Source organism: Panulirus ornatus, chromosome 27 (genome assembly GCF_036320965.1).
Source record: "Panulirus ornatus isolate Po-2019 chromosome 27, ASM3632096v1, whole genome shotgun sequence".
Classification (NCBI taxonomy): domain Eukaryota; kingdom Metazoa; phylum Arthropoda; class Malacostraca; order Decapoda; family Palinuridae; genus Panulirus; species Panulirus ornatus.
This window is the reverse complement of record NC_092250.1, coordinates 145,001-150,000: the sequence shown is the minus strand read 5'-3', so window position 1 is coordinate 150,000 and position 5,000 is coordinate 145,001. Positions and strand designations below refer to the sequence as shown.

At 49.0% G+C, this 5,000-nt stretch overlaps 1 long non-coding RNA gene across 1 annotated transcript in view; it reads left to right on the top strand.

Annotated features, from left to right (window-relative positions):
- The window catches only part of LOC139757509 (uncharacterized), a 270,656-nt gene extending 269,193 nt beyond the window's left edge, over window positions 1–1,463 (top strand). The window contains exon 7 of the long non-coding RNA XR_011714646.1: window positions 1,350–1,463. This is a non-coding gene — a long non-coding RNA (uncharacterized lncRNA). The remainder of the gene's footprint in view (window positions 1–1,349) is intronic.
- Window positions 1,464–5,000: the final 3,537 nt, after the last annotated feature.

The following is a 5,000-nucleotide window of genomic DNA, read 5'->3' as shown; positions in this document are numbered from 1 at the left end:
GTGTGTGTGTGTGTGTGTATGTGTGTGTATGTGTGTGTGTGTGTGTGTGTGTATGTGTATATGTGTGTGTGTATGTGTGTGTGTGTTTGTATGTGTTGTGTGTGTGTGTGTGTCTTAACACGGCTTTGATGTTAAATTCACACGTACGTTACGCTAACACATGTATCATGCTTGGATCCATCATAAAGGCCACCCGAACACACACACACACACACACACACACACACACACACAAAACACACAACACATCCCGTTTTCCGACACATCCCGTTTTCTTTTCTTTTTTTATACATGCTTGCATGGTGGTGTACGTTGGCACGGAGACGCGTTCGTGATGACGTTGACGTACGTGGTTCGTGAGTGGCTATTATTATGGCCTTGTGTTGCCCCCGAGGGGAAAGGGAGGGAGGGGTAGGGGGGGAGTACTTCACCCCCCACCCCCCACAACCTCCCCTCTGCGCGCGCGTCGTAAAACACGACTTAAGAGTGGCGCGAGAATGGGAAGCCTCTCCCTCCTGTATTTTAACTTTATATATATATATATATATATATATATATATATATATATATATATATATATATATATATATATATATATATATTGAGTCTGAATTCGAGGAAGGGGCCAAGCGTCTCCTCCCGACGACGCTACCCGCCTGAGGTGGGAAAGGTGGACAGAGTGGGTGAAACAAAACTATAGTGAGGTGATTATTGATCTCATTAATCAGTATTGATCAATTAAAGTCACTATTAATCAGTATTGATCAATTGAGGTCACTATTAATCAGTATTGATCAATTGAGGCCACTATTAGTAAATATGTGATTAATTGCAATTTACACATATTTTTTTCTCCTATTTCGATGGTTCGTTAGTGTTACATGTGGGTATCCACAGTGTTACATGTGGGTAACCATAGTGTTACATGTGGGTAACCACAGTGTTACATGTGGGTAACCACAGTGTTACATGTGGGTAACCACAGTGTTGCATGTGGGTAACCACAGTGTTAAATGTGGGTAACCACAGTGTTGCATGTGGGTAACCACAGTGTTACATATGGGTAACAGTGTTACATGTGGGTAACAGTTACATGTGGGTAACCATATTGTTACCGTAATCTTTTTATTGATTGTAATGTTCTGTATTGACCTTGTATGAGTTATAAGACAGTGTTACAGTTAATAACATGGTGTGACATGATGTGACGAGCGTTACGTTACTGCTAGTGACGTGTGTGACATGATGTGACGAAGGTTAGCTGCACGTGACCATGATAACACATGTGTAACACGAGATGTGACATGAGCGTTACCAAGACTAATGTAGTTTTCTTGTTTTTCCCACAGATGGCGTTAGTGCTGGGGCTCGAACCGTCCACCATCTAGTTGGATGCAGTTCCTCCATCCCTCCCTCCCTCCCTCCCTCTCTCCATCACTCCCTCTATCTCTCCCTCCCTCTCTCCGTCACTCTCTCCCTCCCTTCATCACTCCCTCCCTCCCTCTCTCCCTCCCTCCCTCCCTTCATCACTCTCTCCAACCCTCCATCACTCCCTCTCTCAATCACTCCTTCCCTCCCTCTCCCTCCCTCCCTTCCCTCCATCACTCCCTCCCTCTCTCCCTTCATCACTCTCTCCATCCCTCCATCACTCCCTCTCTCAGTCACTCCTTCCCTCCCTCTCCATCACTCCCTACCTCCCTCCATCACTCCTTCCCTCCCTCCCTCCCTCCCAGCAGCCACAGATATCTCACAGCTGGTGTGATGCATTGCGGCAGATGGTTCTGGCGGCCTCCCCTCCCCCCACAGCTGGCTCAGTTATCTCCCACACAGCTGGTGGGGTGTGACGGCACGTGGCTAGCCACTCCAACCCCACCCCACCCCACCCCACCACACCACCCCACCACCCCTCCAGATGTACAGGGAGAAGGTCATATGTACATAGTACATCTCCAGAGAAAGGTTAAATTGTACGTTGCACAGCTTGTACAAGGAGAGGTTGAGGTGTACATACCTTGTACAGGGAGAGGTTGAGGTGTACACACCTTGTACAGGGGGAGGTTAATATGTACATACCTTGTACAGGGAGAGGTTAAAGTGTACGTACCTTGTACAGGGAGAGGTTGAGGTGTACACACCTTGTACAGGGGGAGGTTGAGGTGTAACTCCCCCCCCTCCCCCTCCCCCTTCCTCTATCCAGCAGCAGGTGCAGGCCCGGCGAGGTGAGAGAGGTTCACTTGCACGCGTCGTGCCACGTGCCAGGACGCGCGTGCGACCACCGCACCTTATTAGCACCACACCCCACCCCTCCCCCCCCTCCTTCCCCTCACCCTCCCCTCCCTCGTGCGGGGGGGGGGGGAGCGCTGACCACAATGGTCAACCAGGAATGTTTGTTGGTGTTCTTCCCCTTCCCCCCTTCCCCCCCTTTCCCCCCCGCGCTGTGAGGTTTCCCGTGTTACGCGACACGGAACACGTGTCGCTGTGTTTACTATCGGGGTTGGAATGGTGGGGGTGGGGGGGTGATAGGGGTTGTTAGCGCCCCCTCCCCATCCCCATCAAGGGTCGTATATACCGTCGTGTTCAAGGGTCGTATATACCGTCGTGTTCAAGGGTCGTATATACCGTCGTGTTCAAGGGTCGTATATACCGTCGTGTTCAAGGGTCGTATATACCGTCGTGTTCAAGGGTCGTATATACCGTCGTGTTCAAGGGTCGTATATACCGTCGTGTTCAAGGGTCGTATATACCGTCGTGTTCAAGGGTCGTATATACCGTCGTGTTCAAGGGTCGTATATACCGTCGTGTTCAAGGGTCGTATATACCGTCGTGTTCAAGGGTCGTATATACCGTCGTGTTCAAGGGTCGTATATACCGTCGTGTTCAAGGGTCGTATATACCGTCGTGTTCAAGGTCGTATATACCGTCGTGTTCAAGGGTCGTATATACCGTCGGTCAGGGTCGTCGTTCAAGGGTCGTATATACCGTCGTGTTCAAGGGTCGTATATACCGTCGTGTTCAAGGGTCGTATATACCGTCGTGTTCAAGGGTCGTATACCGTCGTGTTCAAGGGTCGTATATACCGTCGTGTTCAAGGGTCGTATATACCGTCGTGTTCAAGGGTCGTATATACCGTCGTGTTCAAGGGTCGTATATACCGTCGTGTTCAAGGGTCGTATATACCGTCGTGTTCAAGGGTCGTATACCGTCGTGTTCAAGGGTCGTATACCGTCGTGTTCAAGGGTCGTATACCGTCGTGTTCAAGGGTCGTATATACCGTCGTGTTCAAGGGTCGTATATACCGTCGTGTTCAAGGGTCGTATATACCGTCGTGTTCAAGGGTCGTATATACCGTCGTGTTCAAGGGTCGTATATACCGTCGTGTTCAAGGGTCGTATATACCGTCGTGTTCAAGGGTCGTATATACCGTCGTGTTCAAGGGTCGTATACCGTCGTGTTCAAGGGTCGTATATACCGTCGTGTTCAAGGGTCGTATACCGTCGTGTTCAAGGGTCGTATATACCGTCGTGTTCAAGGGTCGTATATACCGTCGTGTTCAAGGGTCGTATATACCGTCGTGTTCAAGGGTCGTATATACCGTCGTGTTCAAGGGTCGTATATACCGTCGTGTTCAAGGGTCGTATATACCGTCGTGTTCAAGGGTCGTATATACCGTCGTGTTCAAGGGTCGTATATACCGTCGTGTTCAAGGGTCGTATATACCGTCGTGTTCAGGGGTCGTATATACCGTCGTGTTCAGGGGTCGTATATACCGTCGTGTTCAGGGGTCGTATACCGTCGTGTTCAAGGGTCGTATATACCGCCGTGTTCAGGGGTCGTATATACCGTCGTGTTCAGGGGTCGTATATACCGTCGTGTTCAGGGGTCGTATATACCGTCGTGTTCAGGGGTCGTATATACCGTCGTGTTCAAGGGTCGTATATACCGTCGTGTTCAAGGGTCGTATATACCGTCGTGTTCAAGGGTCGTATATACCGTCGTGTTCAGGGGTCGTATATACCGTCGTGTTCAAGGGTTGTATATACCGTCGTGTTCAAGGGTCGTATATACCGTCGTGTTCAAGGGTCGTATATACCGTCGTGTTCAAGGGTCGTATATACCGTCGTGTTCAAGGGTCGTATATACCGTCGTGTTCAAGGGTCGTATATACCGTCGTGTTCAAGGGTCGTATATACCGCCGTGTTCAAGGGTCGTATATACCGTCGTGTTCAGGGGTCGTATATACCGTCGTGTTCAGGGGTCGTATATACCGTCGTGTTCAAGGGTCGTATATACCGTCGTGTTCAGGGTCGTATATACCGTCGTGTTCAGGGGTCGTATATACCGTCGTGTTCAAGGGTCGTATATACCGTCGTGTTCAGGGGTCGTATATACCGTCGTGTTCAGGGGTCGTATATACCGTCGTGTTCAGGGGTCGTATATACCGTCGTGTTCAGGGGTCGTATATACCGTCGTGTTCAGGGGTCGTATATACCGTCGTGTTCAGGGGTCGTATATACCGTCGTGTTCAGGGGTCGTATATACCGTCGTGTTCAGGGGTCGTATATACCGTCGTGTTCAGGGGTCGTATATACCGTCGTGTTCAGGGGTCGTATATACCGTCGTGTTCAGGGGTCGTATATACCGTCGTGTTCAAGGGTCGTATATACCGTCGTGTTCGGAGGATGAAAGGGGTGACCCTACCCCCCCCATTACCACCCACTGAAATTCTCTCTCTCTCTCTCTCTCTCTCTCTCTCTCTCCCTACCTACCCCCCCACCCCCACCTAACGTTACACAGCCCTTGAACCTTGAACTCAGGGTCTGTCACGCACGCTTCGTCATATCCCCCCCACACCATATACATCCATCATGAGATATGTATATGTGTGTGTGTTTATATATATATATATATATATATATATATATATATATATATATATATATATATATATATATATATATATATATATACATTATCTCTGTTTATATATATATACATTATCT